Below are 18,810 nucleotides of genomic sequence, written 5' to 3' on the forward strand. Positions count from 1 at the left end.
AATCTCCAAGGAGAGAAAACCATTCTTAATTTGAGGAAATGTCAAGAGCTCTTAAAGGTAAATCTGAGAATCAGAGTTTCTATTAACCCTGGGCTCTTGTCTGACACGCTTTCATGCCTCTTCTGTAAGTGGAGATGAGCTACTCCTCAGGTAACACACCTCACAGATTCACAGTAAACCATGAAGTGGTCCCATTGACTGATGAATGGGACCTTCATGGCTATTGGCATCAATGTTGCGCTAGCCATATGACCTTAGACATATGCCACACAATGAAATACGATGCTGTCCCAACAAGTGGATGATAAATGAACTGAGTGATGCCTTGGGATATCAGAGGGCACTGGGATCATTGTTATAAACACTGGATCCGGAGAGGGCCTCTGCTTACGATTTCAGGAACTCTGAGACAGCTCCTGCTCCAGGCATTCCTTTGGCTCATTCAACTTCTGGGAGGGGGAGGCACTGTAGTAGGAAGTGGATTTGAGACTGCTTCAACAAAAGCTCAGTTTCCATGGGTGAAAGAATTTAGTTTCTCTCTTGCATGTGAAAGTCCGGGCTGGGAGAGGCTTGAAGAGATGGGACAGTTCTACTCCGTAGACCTGGGTCCCCCCCATCTTGTGGCTTCGCCAATCAGAAGGTGTTGGCCCTCGCCCTGGGTGTGAAGCCTGCTCACCACTACACTCCATGCTTGCATCCCAGCCCACAGGAACCGGGAAGGAGGGAGCGGAGGGCGTACCCCAAAAGTCGCTACATATTTCCACTCATATTTCATTGGTCATAATCACATGCTCTATACTTAGCTTCAGGGTAGGTTGAGAAATCCTTTTTCTGGCTGGGCAGTCACGTGTCTAGCCAAAACTGGGGGTGGATGTGGCGGGAAGGAGTGGGGGGTGCTCGTTACTACAGTAAGAGAGAGAGAGAGGACAGTGAGAGACAACCGACGGCCCGGGTGTTTACCTGCTCAGCTGCTCAGTGTAGCCTAACTTACCGTTGCTTTCCCGGCAGCAGGTTTCATGGAGGAAGAGAAGAGAACAAAAGGCTCTGTGGGCGTTTATGGTCATGGTGCTCATGGTGCTCATGGTGGTCATGGGGGGTGCTTCTTGAGGATGACGACCATGTCTCCTTGCCTCGGTCTCCATAGTAGCTAGCACAGCGCCTACCCAGCACACAGTAATAAATGCTTCCTCATGTCCCACCTTCTTCCACAAACCTACACAGGATTTGACCTGTATTAGTAAGGGATGGTTGAATTATATCGAATCGATTAGAACGCCGGCCAATGGAATCAACACCGACTTGACTTGCTCCTCCTAAATCTAACTCAGTCGTGCTGCCTTTTACCCCAGATCTGTTCATTCAAACACCTGCAGAGGGACCTTGGGTGGCAGGGCCCTAATTCCCCAAGGAGGACCATTCTCCCATCTTGCACCGGGTTTCCAGTCCTGGCCAGCTTCAGGTCTGTGGGCGCAGGGATGCCCGCCCCAGGCGGTCTCCCAAGCACACCGGTTTTGGAGGAAGGGATAGGAGCCGTGGGGGTGAGGGGAGGGCGAAATCCGCTGTCGAGGTGATAGCGAGGAGCAGACACTGGCACTTGGAGCTCCTGCCACTGTGTTCAAGGACCAGCATTTCTAAGGGGCAGCAGAGGGAGGGTGGGGAGTTCTCACCCACTGCTGGAGGGACAGGCAGGGAGCAGCCAGCCCCGGGCCCCAGCACACACTCCCAGGTCTCGCTCTGTCCTCTGTCTGGAATGTCTCCCCTTAACCCTGGTTTAACTCGTATTCACCATCTGGATTCAGGAGCAGCACCTAACAGAGGCCTAGGAAGTCAGCTTACCCTGCCTGTATTTCCCCATCATTCCTCTTACCAGATCGCATTGTAATTAAGACAGTTGTAATTGTCTTAATGTGTGCCCCCCAACACACACACACACACACATTGTTCACGGTATCCCCTTCCCCTGAGTGCACAGCTCATAGGCAGCCCCTGTTGTCACTGAGAGCTTCCTGCCACGCGCCGAAGTGGGGTTCTGTCCCCTGGGTTACTCCTATAGAAGAGGTCACTCGTCCCTTGTCATGCCCACTCTGGTGACTCAAGACTCCTCTGACCCCAAACGCCTCCACGGGAGGCAAGCTTCCACCTGCTGGTCACCTGGGCGTGGCTGGAGCTTGCCCACGATGCCCAGCAGATGGTGCAGTTTCTCTCCTTATCGTCCCTCCCAGGCCTGACATCTCGAACAAAGACCAGGCAAGAGTGGGCAAGGTGGGGGGAGCCTGCAGGCCTCTCCCAGAACCCCGGCAAGGGGAGACACTTCCTGCCAAGGAAGCCCCCAGGCCCCTTCCCCTACAGAACTGTCCCTCTCAGGCCTAGGGTGACAAAGGATAGAAGGAACGTGGGGCAGGACAGACCCACCAGGGGGCCCATTCAAGCCGCCAGGCTCAGAAGCACCCACTGTTCTCTTCCTGGCTTCTACCACAGGCTGGTGGACGCCAGGATCCCCCACCCTCCACCGCCCCACGGGGACCTGGTAGGTACAATGCTACCCTTTTATCGGAGGCAAGCCCACAGGTTCAGTGCTCAGCCCACGGGGCCGTGTGCCGTGTGACTTTCTAGCTGTACTCCTTGGGCAGGTGGCTGAGCGAGGACTCAGATTCAGGTGAACCTGAAACCAAGTCTCAGTTTCTTGTCTCTAAGAAAGAGAGGTTAAGTGTGATTTCTCCCAACAGCACAGCTTGGAGGGGATTAATTATACATGAAGGTGTCTGGGAAGCGGATGTGGCACCACCAATGTTGGGTAAACTTCAAACACGCAGCTTCCTCCGCTGGACCCGACCCTGCCACGTGTGCGGGGGAGCTGGGGGGGGGGGACTGCCGCAGGGGGGAGGCTCCTCCGTTCTCCGCTGGGAGCGAGTGGGTCGGCTGTGAGGGCTGGGAGTGGCCAGGGGCCCTGTCATCTCTCATCCCGATTGTTCCAAAAGGCCCCTACCTGCTTTCCCGCCTCCAGAGCTGGCACCCTGTCTCCTGACCTCCCATCTTCCCCCTCCTTGCGGCAGGTGCTTTCTAAACACAAATGCAATGCCATCCCCTTGCCTAAAACTCGTAAATGGCTTTTCTCACGCTCCCAGACTAAACGCCGAACTCAGGAAAATGTCATTCAGCCTTCTTTATATTCTGCCCCCTGTGTTGGTCTCTTGAAACAAGATTAAATAAAGGGGTTTAAAAATTTTTTAATGTTTATTTTGAGAGACAGAGAGACAGAGACAGCATGAGTGGGGGAGGGGCAGAGAGAGAGGGACACACAGAATCCGAAAGAGGTTCCAGTCTCGAACTCACCAACCCCAAGATCATGACCCGAGCCAAAGTCAGCCACTCAACCGACTGAGCCACCAGGCGCTCTAAGGAAAGGAGTTTAAATCAGAATGAACAGCACGAGGTCCAGGGTCTGGAGGAAGTGGGTCCTGGGTGACAGCAGGACACATCTGAGCACCAAGAATGGAAGAGGGGGCAGGGTGGGGAAGGAAGGAGTGAGGGGGCTGGTAGCCAGCACTGCCCCGTTCTTCATCCGCCTTTTCTAGAGGACACAGGCTGGAGGGCGCTCACCGTTTTGTCCCCAGCATCCGGGGCACTGCCTGCCACTGTAGATGGTCGGTCAGTGTTTGTCGGGGGGATGCAGGCATGAACGGGTGAGCGAGTGAATGAAGAGCCCGACAGAGTCCAGGGTTGACTGGCCACCTCTGGGGTGCACCAGCCGCTGCCCTTGGCCCGTAAGAGGATACACCCCTTCTCCCCCACGGCTGCCAGGCCAGCCCCCTGTCCCTATCTAACCTCGGAGGCTGGAAGGGGGCAGTGCTACAGGATAGCGAGGTCAAGGAGAAGAGAGCTTGTCCAGGGGGATGTAACGGTGGCACCGAGGGCAGACATCCCAGAAGGTGTTACACCCACAGCCTCTCTGAATGCTCTGTCCTAAACCTTGCAGGAAGGTCACCTGGCAGCCAAGGGTCATCCTGCATTTGCCCCCTGAGCCCCTTGGTCAGCCGGCATCCTGGGCATGGCTGCCTGGCCTTCTCCCTCCCAGGACGGCCTTCTCCCTGGCGCACGTGGTGTGCATCCCGTGTTTGGGAGACACGACACTGCTGCAGCCCCTGCCTTGCCCCTCCTGTGACCCTATTTTCCACGTCACCTGCCTCCCCCTTCTCCATATGCTGGTTTCACTTCAGCCTTCTCCAAAAAGAACTCCTCCCTCTGGCTGGACAGAGTGCACAGCCTTTGGAGAGGCAGAAAGCTCCTTGCTTGTTGAGCAGGGACATGACGTTTCCCACCGTCCCCACAGTCAGCGCCCCCCACGGGTCGCCCCCCCTCATCCTAGTCTCTCACCTGGAATACCAGCTCAGCCCCGAACTGGGCTCCCTTGCCCGAGGCCTGTCCTCCCCGAATCCAGCCTTCACTGTGATCTTGTCTTACCCTCCAAAGCCGATCCCCCTCTTCCTAGGCTTCTCCATCTCAGTAAATAACAGCTCTAACCAGAACTGTGGGAGACACCACTGCCTCCTCCGTCCCCACGATGCTGCCCACGCGCATCCTTGCCCCCATCCCATCCACTGGCATCCCCTTGGTTCCGTCTCTAACGGACCCCTTTCTCTCCATCCCTGCACCAAATTCGTTCATGGCCAGCCGCTTCCCAGTAGTCTCTACCCATGATGACATCCGTCAGCCTTTGCCTCTTGGTCTCCTGTCCAACCCCCCATCAGCTCTGAGCCCCCGAATCTCTTCCTGCTGCAGGGCCTTTGCACTCACTGCTCCCCCACCCCTGCCTGAAATGTTTTTCCCCTAGTGTTCATGAGACTGGCTCCTTCTCATCTTCTAGGGCTCAGCTAGAAAGTCACTTCCGTAGAGAGACTCTCCTGGGCTACTTTCTCTAAAGAGGATTCTACCTTTTATTCTCGATCCCAGAATCCTGCTTATTTCCTTCTTGCTCCCCAATAGAAAGTCTTATTAATTTAATGCATGTATGTGTATGCTTGTTTATTTAACTTGTCGTGGTCTGTCTCCCCACTAGAATGTACCGTGAGGGTGAGAAGCTTGTCTGTCTTGTTCAACCTGATACCCCAGGGCCCACGACAGGCCCGCACAGAGTATGCGCTCAATTAATATCTGAAGCAAACGTAATAAACAAATGGCAGATCCGCCGTGTCACTGTCCTGCTTTAGTCTGCCATTGGTTCCCCCACTGTCCTCAGCAGACATTCCGAACTCCCCAGGGCGCCCATTACACCTTCTTCACCACCTTGCTTGAGCTGACTTTCTGGCTTCCTTACCAACCAATGGGGAGTCAATCAAGTGGAAAGGGTTAAGCCAGAATGGGTTTCATGGTGCCAACAAGAGCATTGGCCAAGGAGGTTAAAAAAAAAAAAAAAAAAAAAAAAGGTGGAGGCAAGGGGGACATTGGACAAACGATCTTCGTGATCCTGGGGACTGCTTCAATTCTGTGATGTCTATTTTTTTTTTTTTAAACCATAACAAGGATTAAACTCTGGACCAAGCAGCCAAGGGAGCAAGCCCCGATCAGAGCGGGCAGCCCTTGCTGCTGTGTGGTTGGGAAGGGAGAAACCGAGGTTGGACTCCGCAGGGCTGACTCAGGCCGGGCTGCATCAGAATTCTCAAGAGAGCAAGTTCTCGAAACCAGCAGATCTGAAGGCAGGGAACAAGCCCCATCTAGCTCCCGCCCCAGAGCTTAGCACCCTGCTTGGCACGGCACATGGTTTGTCCTCAGTAAAAGCACGTGTTCTGGGGACCAGAAAACCTCTTCCCACTCATGTTACAATCAAGGTGCGGCCAGACCACAAGAAAGCCCCCAGAGGTCGTGGTCCCTCTGAAGGAGAAGCCTCTCTAGACGGCAGGGGAGGGGGCAACCTGCCTACGACCACCCCCTCCCCACCGCCCCAGTTGAAGATGTCCCGGTGGCCCAGCTTCTCTTCTGCTCAACGTTCATGCGCCAGATCAAACCCATCTCTGCTGGCTCCTTGCAAAGCTGCTCTGTGCTGAGGCTTCTCCACGCGCCCAGCCCACGGCAGGCAGCTGCCGGGGTCGGGGTCAGGGTCAGGGTCAGGGTCAGGGTCGGGGTCGGGTCGGGGAAGGCGTTTCCAAGCTTGGGTCAGCTCCTCTAGGAAGCACTGCCTACAGGCCCGGGTGTGCGGCTCTGGGGACGGCTTCCGGCCTCAGCCCTGCCCACACTGGGAAGTGGGGACGGAGTGAGGGTATCGGGGTGCCTTTCCACCAACCACAGTCCCCAGGAGCGGGAGCTTCTCCGCGGCAAACTCCGAAACCGATTTGTTTCTGATCAACCCGCTGCGATCCATCCGCCACGAGGGGGAGTATCTCCACTTTCACGCTGGGCACTAGGAATTGTCGCAGCCGGCCTCTGGCAGGGTGTGCCCTGGTGGCGGAATGGGGGACCCATGTCACAGGGCGGTCTCCTCCAAGCGGGATGTATGTGATTCCAGGCCGCTGAGGGCAGGGCTGGAGCCGGGAGGAAGGTTCGTTTCATTTTATTTTATCTTTCAACTGGTAATACATCACATGATCAAAAATATCAAAAGGAACAAAAGTGTACACGATGAAAACCCTCCCACACCCAGTCCCCAGGTCTCTTCCCCAGGGGCATGGATGGTGTCAGTTTCTTGCTTATCCTTCTAGAGATAGATTTTGCCCCTACAAACATCCTGCCCCTTCATCCGGGGCTCAGCAATCCTCAGCTCAGCTCCCTCCCAAGGCCAAGGCCAGCTCACAGCCTGTTTTTGTTCAACCTGAGAGGGAATTAGAGTTTTTACATTTAAAAAAAATGTTTCTTTTTTCTTTTTTTGGGGGGGGGGGGGAGTAACTGTGTGTGCACACGAGCTGGGGAGGGACAGGGAGAGAGAGGGAGAGAGAGAGAATCCCAAGCAGGCTCCCTGCTGTCAGCGCGGAACTGGATGCAGGGCTCAATTCCGTGAAATGCGAGACCATGAACTGAGTGGAAATCAAGAGTTAGACGCTTAACCAACTGAGCCTCCCGGGTGCCCCTGGCTTTTACATTTTTTTATTTAAAAAAAAAAATTTTTTTTTTAACGTTTATTTATTTTTGAGACAGAGAGAGACAGAGCATGAATGGGGGAGGGTCAGAGAGAGAGGGAGACACAGAATCTGAAACAGGCTCCAGGCTCTCAGCTGTCAGCACAGAGCCTGACGCGGGGCTCGAACTCACGGACCGTGAGATCATGACCTGAGCCGAAGTCGGCCGCTTAACCGACTGAGCCACCCAGGCGCCCCTGGCTTTTACATTTTTAAAGGATTATAAGAAAACCAAACAAAACCAAACAAAAAACAAGGAAGAATATGAGACCGAGGTGGCCTGTCTTTGCAAAGCCTAAAATATTTACTGTCTAGTCCTTTACAGAAAGTTTGTTCAAAATGTAATCAACAGATGCATAGTCTGCATACCCTGCTTTTATTCACTCGATAATCTATCCTGACGACCTCTTTCTATCAGTATGAAGCAGAACTGCTACAGTCATGTCTCAGGGCACGTGGAATTCTGTGGTCTGGAAGGACAGCTGGGTTGGTACCAGCCTTTTGCTGTTACAGACTGTGTAGCAACAGACACCGCCTGCTCGGGGCTGCTATCACCACCCGCGGACTGGGTGGCTTACAACCGTGGAGATTTGTTTCCCACAGTTCCGCAGGCTGGGCGTCCAGGATCAAGACACCTGCCGATTCGGTGTCCAGTGAGCGTCTGCTTCCCGATTCACAGATGCCGGCTCCTCGAGGTGCCCTCCTGTGGTGGAAGGGGCGGTGGGGGGGCCCTCTGGGGTCTCTGGTATGAGGGCCCCGCTCCCGTTCATGGGGGCTCCGCTTTCATGAGCTGAGCACCCCCAGAGACCCCACGTCCTCATGCCCTCGCCTTGGGCATTCGTTCTCAACACAGGAATTTGGGGGAAACAAACATTCAGTCTGTAGCCCTATCCACCCTCCTCCTACTCTCCCTCCTTTTCCTCCTTCCTTCCTCATTTTTCCTCCTGGCTATATTGCTGGCATCTCGAATACTGCTGAGTGAGTATCTGGGAGGGGAGAATTCAGTCTGGAGACAGTTGCCCGAGGAGAACCAAGTCTCCGGTGGTCTTGGTGGCAGGCATGCAGCCTCTTCCCCTTCCTTCCTTGCCCTCCCCGCCAGCACAGTGACCCCTGCCTCCATAGCACCTTCCCGTGGTCTTGGGTGGCCCCCCCTGCCGCTCCCCCTGCAGGAAGCAGGTCTTTGAGGAGGGTGATCCCCAGGTCCTTCGCACTTCCTGCCTCCAGGTACCTGTCCCCTCTGGACTTTGCTGCAGGTGAACAGACTCTTCAAGGCTTCTCGATGCTCCATCCAGACCAGGAGCTGAAGCCACATGGATAACCCCTCTGCAGGGCTGGGGCTGCCAGGACCCAGAGGCTACAATAGCACAGAACTCCGGGTGCCCTTGACCCCATACCCTTTTGTCCCATCCCCGCAAAGCTTCTCACTTCCAAGCTTTGCTCTGATGAGAGAAGGTACTGGCCAGCAAGGCCAGCCACCAGCTGCCCAAACCTGCCATCTGCTGAGACCCAGGATGCAGGAGGTTGCTCGTGTTGGGGAAGGCCCCTGGACTGAAGTCCCACGCCTCAAAGTCTAATTGACTCGTCCTTTCCCTTGCCCGCCACATGTAGGGCCCAGCAAGGTCTCCGGGTCCACCTGCCTGCTTCCTCAGTTCCACTGTCCCATCCGTTGTAAATCGGGATGGTAGCATCTCTCATTAGGACGCCTCATGAGTTCCCCTAACGGGCCTCCCCGCTTCCGCTGCTGCCCCCTGAAGCCCATGCCTTTCCTGGTAGCCAAGTGATCCCTTTAAACCCATCAGGGGCCATCACTCCTGCACTTAAACCAGCCGCGGGGCTTGTCCCAGCAATGACTCGGCCCAGCCTCCAGCCTGTCCCCTTCTCTGGGGCCCTTGTCCTTCCCTCCCTCTGCTCCAACCAGGCCAGCCTCCATGCCACCCTGAACCACGTCGAACTCCTCCGCATAAGGCCCTTTGCACCAGCTCATCCCTCTCTGGAATGCTCTCCCACAGACCCGCACAAGCTGCTCACAGAGCTCAGGCCAACACAGCCCGCTCACAGAAGCTTCTCTGACAGCCCAGCCCAACTTCCTCATCTTGTGGCCGCTCACTGAAGATATCTGGCTTGTGCTGTCTGTCTCCTCCCCGTGGAGGGCGTCCTCTGGGACGGTACGGACCTTGTGTGTCAAGTTCACGGTGGTGTCCCCACCTTCTAGAACTTGCACTCCCTTCTCTGTAGAGCTCCGCCAAACGCTCTATCTTGGTCACATCCCTAGAGCCTTTCAACAAACACCTTCATTAGGCGGGGGGTCCGGCAGCCCCTTAGTTTTGGTTTCTGAAACTTACCTAAAATTCACAAATTAGAGCGCAGATCCAGTCTCAGAGAATCCTCCAGCTGATCGGCCCCTCTCTCCTTTGATGTGGAGCCCTTTGATTTCCTCCACCTGCCTGCCTCACTCCTTCCGCCCGCCCGTGCAGCCCTCCCCGAGCCCCAGCCCCGTCTGCTTGCTGCTCCCCCATCAAAGGAAGGCAGGATCCGCTGGGGAACCCTGAGCTTGTCGGAAATGAACAAAAGGAACTAGGGAAGAGAGACAAAGGCAGAGAACGTGGAGGGAGGGGTAACAGCACTACTGGATGCCCAGCCACAGAAGAAGTCAGCCAAGACTGTGCCAGGCATCCCTGAGGGTGCCCAGCCCTGGCCTGGTGGATGCTCCCATCCCTGGCCTGGGGGATGCATGCTCCCGTCCCTGGCCTGGTGGCTCACAGCATCAGGGACACACGCTCACGCAAGCTTGCCCATGTGACCAGCCCTCTCAACCGAGCTAGAGGGTCCGGGGGGAAAGTCCCGCAACGAAAGTGACATTCGAACACCAGCTTTGCCTTGGAATTGTTGAAGAGTCAGGGACGGAGGGGTCTGAGCAGGTCACAAGTCTCTTTATTTCCTTGTCTCTTTGTCTCGTCCTTGACCTCCATCCCTGGATGATTTGAGAAGGAAGAAAAATAGCTCATATTTTTGAGCATCTGTCAGCCAGACGCTATTCTGAACCCTTTAAATGCTTAGGATGTTGAATTCACACAACAACCGTGTGAAGAAGGAACTCCTACTATTCTCATTTGTGGCAGATGAGAAAACTGAGATCCAGGGAAATTCAGTAACTTGCCCAAGTCACACAGCTAATAAAAATGAGAACTGGAGTTTGCCCTAGGCTGTCTCATTCCAGACACTGCACGCCCCCCCTCCCCCTACCGCATGGCTCTCAAGCAAGGTACTCAACACGAAGCCTTGTTAAACGTGATAACCCCATTTAAGAATTCATTATTTTTTTTTTATTTTTTTTTTTCAACGTTTATTTATTTTTGGGACAGAGAGAGACAGAGCATGAACGGGGGAGGAGCAGAGAGAGAGGGAGACACAGAATCGGAAACAGGCTCCAGGCTCTGAGCCATCAGCCCAGAGCCCAACGCGGGGCTCGAACTCACGGACCGCGAGATCGTGACCTGGCTGAAGTCGGACACTCAACCGACTGCGCCACCCAGGCGCCCCAAGAATTCATTATTAATCAACCTCTTCTCTCCTGGATTCCAGCATCTCTCCATGTCCCCAGGGATACCAAGGGACCCAGATGGGAGTCCTGCCCTCTGGGAGCCCAGTGCTCAGCACTTAGCCTGGCATGACAGACACACAGACAGGTATGCAGTTGAGGTTCACTCCGGAGGGCTGTTGAGGAATGAGTGAAGAATGATAAGATGGTAGGAGAAGCTGGGGCTGCAAGTTCTAGGTTAATAATACAAAATAGCTAATGCTTATTGCATGCTACTCACACAGCAGGCATCCTTTGGGGACATTTTGGATAGTAATTGAAATGCCCATGCTGTTCAGTCTTACACATGGCCCCCAGTGAGCCTCATCTCCTGAAATTCTTACCCTTGTTTAGCCCCCTCCCACGTCGGATCAGGGCTGACCTGTGTGACCAGGAAATCATACGATGGAAGGGACGATATGGGAAGGAATTGTAGCTTCCTCTTTGGTGTCCTGGATCACTATGTGGAAAGCAGCTCCAGGAGGGCTGCCATCTTGGAAACGGATCCTCTGGCCCCATGCAAGTCTCCACATTTTGCATTGTGAGCCAACATCTGACTGCACCCTCAGGAGAGATCTTGAGCCGGAAATCCCCAGGGGAACGCCCCTGAATTCCTGACTCATGGAAACTGTGAGAGATGATACGGTGGTTGCTTCATACCACTAAGTTTTGGGGTAATTTGTTGTGCAGTAATAGATAACTAATATTCATTTAATTGTCACAAGAACTCTATGAAGTAGATACTTTTTTTTTTTTTTTAGTTTTTTTTTCAACGTTTTTTATTTATTTTTGGGACAGAGAGAGACAGAGCATGAACGGGGGAGGGGCAGAGAGAGAGGGAGACACAGAATCGGAAACAGGCTCCAGGCTCCGAGCCATCAGCCCAGAGCCCGACGCGGGGCTCGAACTCACGGACCGCGAGATCGTGACCTGGCTGAAGTCGGACGCTTAACCGACTGCACCACCCAGGCGCCCCTTAAGTAGATACTTTTTAAAAAAAAATTTTTAATGTCTATTTATTATTGAGAGACCGAGAGACACAGAGCATGAGCAGGGAACGGGCAGAGAGAGGGGGAGACACAGAATCCGAGGCAGGCTCCAGGGTCCGAGCTGTCAGCACAGAGCCCGATGCGGGGCTGGAACTCACAAACTGTGAGATCAGAACCTGAGCCAAAGTCGGTCGCTCAACCAACTGAGCCACCCAGGCGCCCCTGAAGTAGATACTTTAATTGCCCAAAGTGATAGAGCCAGAAGGAGGTGGAGGCAGGATTTTTCCCAGGCACGCCCTTCTCCCCCCAAAACTTGCCTTCTGGATGGTCACCCGATGCTGCTTCTGTTGTGGGGAATTAACTGGGGGATGTTGAGCAGACCACAGGGCCAGGCTCCCCAAATTGGCCAATCTGCAGTGTCACCTTATTAAAAATAAAGGCTCCTAAGACCGTTCCCTAAATCCTGGCTCACTTGGTCTAGAACGGGACCTTCACCCAATTTAACACCCGAATATTTCAGGACTCACAAATATTCCCACAACTCTTTAGCATACAGCTATGGCTCTCCCATTCGGCTAGTTAGGGGACACTAGCTTACACAGCAGTGACCAGAAATTTCAGTGGCTTAACCCACAGAGTTCCATTTCTCCCTCCCATCTCAATCTGACACCGGTTGGGTGGTCCTCTTCCAACTTGAGCTATGTCACCTGGAACACGTGGCTTCCGAAATCACTGCTGCAAGACAAGAGAAAAAGGAGCAATCATGTGACGTGTTTAGATGGGTCAAGCCTGGAAGTAACTTATATTGTGCCCCCCCCCACCCCCCCACATTCGCTGGCTGGAACTGTAAGGGAGACTGGGAAATGGGAAGAGTAAGCGAGTATCTGCTGAACCGCATAAACCCTCCGGAACGTCCATTGTTCAGCCTTTACGTACTCTTTTGCATGTTGATATGTTCTTCTTGATTCCTCGGTTAGATTCCTCGGAGGTCAAGAGCAACCTTTAATTTCTACCCTATAGGGCCGAGCACTTGGACGTTACTAAATGTCTTCTTGTGGAGAAATTGGTGATACAATAGCTCTAAGGAAGTGAAGAGTGGCGCTGTGACAGACGGTGTGATAGGTCTGGGTGCAAATTCTGTCTCCAACGCTGCCTTGGCACATTTACCAAGCCTCGATTACGTCGCCTGTAAAACAGGAATGACGGCTGCCTTACAGAGTGACTGGGGGACCAAATGAAGTAATTTAGAACATAAATTACCTGCCACACTTCATGCAACATTGTGAGATTCAAAAGCTGGGGGTTCTTGTCCTCTAGTCCACTAGGGGCCTTAAGGAGGATGAGCTTCCTGGGGTCTGTGAGCCCCTCGAAATCATATGCAAACATGTATGCGCATAAATACATAGGGACCTTCCCTAACTCACCTTCTCTTTGCTTACAAAAAGCACACGCGATAGCTCTCCGTGTAAAGTGTTGTTTAAACATTACAGATCGTAAAAGCTAATCTGTGTTAATTGCTTCCTACAAGGCAGGCTCCGCTCTGAGTGCTTTGTGTGCATAACTTGTTTACCCCTCACATGGACCCTGTGCGGTGGCCACTGTCGTCACCGTCCCGTATGTCCCTGCAGGTGAGGGAACTGATTCCCTGAGAGGACGAGCTGTCAAAGGTCTCACAGCTGCTAAGCAGACGAGTTGGTTTCCACTCAAACCCAGGCAGCTGGACTCCAGGGCGTCAGTGGTTCTGAACGTGTGGTACCGGGGCAGCAGCACCTGGGAACGTGTTGGAAACGCCACTTCTTGGGCCGCCCTCAGACCCACAGAATCAGAACTCTCCAGGTGGTTCTGAGCCGCTTTGAAGTTTGCGACCCCTGGGCTGTGCTCTTATGCAGCTTCCCTCTTCTGCAGTTAATTCTGGTGCCCAGAGGAGGGCCTGCCGTTTACTAAAGGAACGAATGAATGCCGTCACCCACTCACCTCCTGTTCACAGTCTGTCTTCCAGCATCTGGTGTCAGAAGCACCAGGAGGAAACCGTCACCGCAAGTGGAAATGCCCTCCTGTGACCTGTTGGGGCCTCTGCACTCTGAGTTCTCCTCCAACTGGACAACCCAGCCATCAGATCCGCTCACTGGCCAAAACTGGGCCCGTGCTCCACGCTCCCTGCGTGCCAAGGAGGAGAGAGGGCAGAGAGTGGCTGGCTGTATCCTGAGAAGCTATTTTGTTCCCGGCCAAAAGCCATGCATCTCGAACGACCGTGCGGCGAACAGATTGCAGCCCAGGACTCTCCCGGCCTCCACCCCAGCTGTTCCTGCCTTGGCAAGTGGCCCCTTCTCTGTGCTCCCTGTGCTATCCAGATGGAAGCAGACTCCGCGGGAAAGGCAGCTCCAGGCAGGCAGCTCCCGGGCCAGCCGTGTATTTGGTTAACAAGAGAGCCGGGCAGGCACAGCGCACAGCGCATCCGGAGGGCTCACGAAGGCGGCGCGTGGGCAGCCGCAAAATGCCAGCGTGTCTGAGTCCCAGTCCAGCCGGGGGAGTTTCTCATGTTGCTTCTGATGTGTGTTAAGTGATGCCAGGGGCGCCTGGCTGGCTCAGTCGGTTGAGCGTCCGACTTCGGCTCAGGTCATGATCTCGCAGTTCACGAGTTCAAGCCTGGCATCAGGCTCTGTGCTGACGGCTCGGAGCCTGGAGCCTGCTTCGGATTCTGTGTCTCCCTCTCTCTGCCCCTCCCCTGCTCGCACTCTCTCTCCAACATAAATAAACATTAAAAAAAAAAAAAAAAAAGATGCCACAATGGCAACCACTGTGGCTGAGCGGTTCCTATGGGGTCAGGTGTCCTGCATTACAACAACCGTTTGGTGGGGACACTATTATTATCCCTGTTTCACACGTGAGGAAAATGAGATTCGGAGTGAAGTAACGGACCCAAGCTTTCAAAGTGGGTACGTGGGTACGTAGGAAAGACAGGACTCGGATCCGGATGTGTGGATGTCTAACCACTGCACTAGATTGAGGAAACCAGCATGGCCCACTTGAACTTGGGCTTGTGCTGGCCAACAGAGGCTCTTTCTCTACAACCCGCTTCTCCAGTCTTCTCGGAGCATCTCTTAAAGGTCACTAACGTTCACAACCATTTACTGAGCAGGTCCTGTTTTCCTTTAGAATCGTGACATCTTCTCTCCCATAAATCTACAGATCATGAGAGCAAGGATTTCTTTTCTTTTCTTTTTTTTTATTCGTACTGGATTTCCAGCAGCTAGAACTGTACCTGATACACAGTGGGTGCGCAATAAATATTTGTTAAATGAATGAATGGCCCTGACCTCCAGATTTTGACCTGTTGAAGCCACAGGGAAGATGTAGTTTTCTATTTGCATTATTTGAAAAAAATCCATTACCACAGGGGCGGGGCTGGATCTAATAATGATAAATGCTTTTGAATTGGGGGCGATCAATGAACTATGAGACAAAGTTAAATGTGTGGTGTGCCTGTCGATTCTCCTGAGCTCATTCTAACTGCACTGAGACTGGACAGGCAGCAGATTTTAGACACGGGAGGCATCACTTGGATCAATGGTCTCAGAACATTCCTCCTCTGGCTTTTGTAGTCCTTGGAGGTATATTGCTCTTTGATGTTCTGGTCTTGGAGAGTGACTTCCAGGAGGTGGGAAGGCGTTGTGACCAAACAGGCTCTTAGTAGTGGTATCACTTTGAGACAGGCCATATTTACTAAGTCCCGGTCCCCTCCTCTGTAAAATTGGGAATAATAACAGAACTCACCTCACATAGCTATTTTTATCATGACCACCACCTTCGTCAATCATCCCATCCACGCTATGGGTCTCTAGGGAGCTCCCCCTGTCCAACCCTGGCCTGTCAGGCCGCTGGTTTCACCAGGGAGGGACAGAGAGGGCATGAGCTTTTCCAAAGACAATGGAAGCAGAGGTCAGAGCAATGCAGCCGTGAGACGAACAATGCAGCAACCTCTAGAAGCTAGAAAAGGCCAGGAAGAGACTGTCCTCTGGAGCCACGAGCAGAAATGCGGTCCTCTCAACACCTTGACTTTAGCCTGGTTAAGACCACTTCAGTAAGACTAAGACTCTGATCTCCAGATCTGTGAGATAAGCCACTAAGCCCATCAGCCTCTGCTTTCACTGTATCCCTTTCTGAAATCAGGACTTCAGCTTCTATTTTATTCCATAGAAATCAAAACCCACTTTGCTATATTCATTAGTTCTAGCCTGGAGAAAATACGATGTTCCAATAACGCACTCTAAGGCCTGTCCCTCGGGTGTTTCTGGCCCTGTGCTAGTCTGTGTAAACATGTTCATGCTCCAATCTATCCACCCCTCTTCCCTTGTTCCCCCCCATGCTGCGCAGAATTACATTTTCAAGAACCTCCTTGCAAATGTCTTCCAGCTAATTTTGGCCAGTGGGCAGCACGGACAGGTGGGAAAAGGGGAAAAGCCATGGTTCCCTTTTTCATTCTGCCCCAGGGGGCGTCTCCAGCTGTGGCTGCAACTCCTCTTGGGTCCAGTTCTTGATGGAGAGTCCTTCCTTCTGTGGTTCCAGGTCCCACTGGGCATCATCCACCATGACTTTGTCTCCTGCCAGTTGGTTCCTGATATTGGGCCCCTCCCTTGTTCGTTTCTAGCCTGGGAGTGAAATGACTTCCTAGTAGTTGCTAATCTCTGGGTTGTTTGGCTTCTCAGCTCTACCGTCACCCATACAACCAGTTCCCTGTGCTAACTGCCCTTTGTTTGAAATCCCCAGAGTGGCTAATTTCCCGACTTCCCTATTTCTACAAAGGCACCGAAGACAGTCCTAGGTTCTCTGGTTTCCAATCGGTCTACAGGCTCTGAGGGTGTGGAGTCTGTCTTCTGGGACTATGACCCCGTGCTGGGCTAAGCCACCTCCATGTGGTTTCGGTCATGGTTTAAAAGAAGGGAAAGCAAGTATGGCAGCCATGTCTTGTTCTCCATTTTTCATTCTCCCCTACATAGTAGTAGAATCCCAGACCTTTAGCTGCGTTCTTCACATGGCTGCCCAGAGGAAGACGACCCTCCCCAAACTCTTTCACAGCTGGGTATGTCCCTACAAGTAAGCTCTGCTCAAGAGAATGTGAACAGAAGTGATGTGTCCTCTGGGTCATACCCTTCTTTCCTCCTCTTCCTGCCCCCCGTGGGCCGGGAAGTGGATATGGTGGCAAATTGCCTTCAGCCACGTGGATGAGGGCAACACACAGGGATGGCAGAGCCACGAGACAGAAAACATCTAGTCCCTGAAATCGTGGAGTCTTCGTTAACAGCCCCGGATGCCTTATGTTTGGACTGTCACACAGGGAGAAATAAACATCCGTCTTGTTTGAGCAAGTGGTAGGTATTTTGGTCTGAGTCAAGCCTCCACCCTCATCACCACCGCAAAATCAAGAGGGTTGGCATTTGCACGTAGCCAGCCATGCACTTTTACGCTCTTGTGGCGCTCCCCGTCCTGGACTACGCCTGGCGGGCTATGCAGTGTCCTGTCCGTCTCCTCCCTTCAACCGTGGTCCCATGGGAACAGGAGTTTTCTTGCTCCATGACGTCACATACCTCCTGGCACTGACAGCACACTGCAGGCCTCTACTGTGTGTTTGTGGAAGGAATGATTGAATGCGAGCCCCAAGATACGCTTGCCATTTGTTTCTGGATCCAGAGCATTCAGGATCCCTTGACCCATTGCTTTGGGCTCTCATATGTCCATTAGTCACACTAGACTCACAGAATCCTAATGCCACGAGAGCTACTTATTTGGCATTCTTACTTTACCCAGCTGGTAGTTAAATTCCAAAAGGCCACATGGCAAGCTAGGTGTTGAGGCAGGATTTGAACTGGGGTCCACCGACTTGTTCTACTGCTCTGGACCCATTGCCTACATGTGGCCTTTCCAGTGGAATCTCTTCTGTTCTCCCCCTGCTTCCAGCTCTGGGAGCTCCCTGCGTCTTCTTGCACCTCCCTCTGACGGTTTGGGCTTGAAGTATCAGGGAGCAGAGCATGCTGGGAACTCAGCAGATTAATATGCTTTACTTAGGTCCCATGGGACAGTTTCTGGGCTAGGCTCCTGTACCGTAGCACCCCCAGCCTAGGAGCTGGGTATTTAGCTCTGGTGCCTGTGAGGTGGGGGTTAGGTTTAGGGTGACGCTCCCTCTCTTCCCTTCCTGAATTCTGGCCTGTATTGTATCGGTACAAAGAACCGAGCACAGGGGGCTCAAAAATCAGCTTTGAGAGTGTGCAGCCCGGACCTGAGGCCAAAACGAGACTTTCTACCGCTTCGACCTGCTATCCCTCGGCAAAATATTCCATCTAGTCCAAGCTGAAGGAGCTGGAGCAGGGGAGCAAACGCTGGCTCAGGCTTCTAGAACTGACCCTTGCACAGTCTGCTTTCCACCTGAAGATGGGGAAGGCAGGGCATGCTCCCTGCACCTGCTGGATGGCCGGGTCTCCTGAACTCACCCATGAGGTAAGGCAGTCCTCCTCCTGTGGGGAAGAACCAGTGAAGGGGGTGGGGAGAGAGCAGATTCCTCTTTCAATGGGCCACTAGGGGGTGCAGGGAGGGATCCAGGAGGCACAAATGATCAGGGAGACACCAGGCCAGTCTCTGGGAGACCGAAGCCTTGGGAATGCATGGGTGGGAAGTGAACTTGGACCGAGACCATCAGGTTCAACTCCTACCTCCCACCATCGCTTGTGAGCTGTGTGCAATATTTAATCTTTCTGCCTCACGGGACTCTCATCTGTGACATGAAGATGATGAGAGAGCCTATCTCAGGTAGTTGCCGAGCGGATTAAACGAGATCACGCCTTCGGAGCACTCAGCCCAGGGCCTGGAACATCGCAAGTGCTGGCTACGTGTTCCTTTCCTGCCGCACCGGGATGGCTGAGGAGGGGAGAGTCTGAGACTTGGGTTAGGAGCAGAGTCCACTGTTCCAGTGTTAGCAGGGGCCACAGTGCGGTCGTGAGCCGCGGGGTGCAAACCAAGAACGTCCCCCCGAGCTCCTCCTTCTACCCTGTCCCTGGAGCTGCGTGAGAGCAGACAACCCTGGTCCCGGGGACCTTTCTCTCGGGGCGGCGGGGTTGGGGAGGAGATGCACAGAACTCACCTGGCA

The sequence above is a fragment of the Puma concolor genome, chromosome D1 (assembly GCF_028749965.1).
Source record: "Puma concolor isolate L17-30 chromosome D1, mPumCon1.1.hap2, whole genome shotgun sequence".
In the NCBI taxonomy this organism is placed as follows: domain Eukaryota; kingdom Metazoa; phylum Chordata; class Mammalia; order Carnivora; family Felidae; genus Puma; species Puma concolor.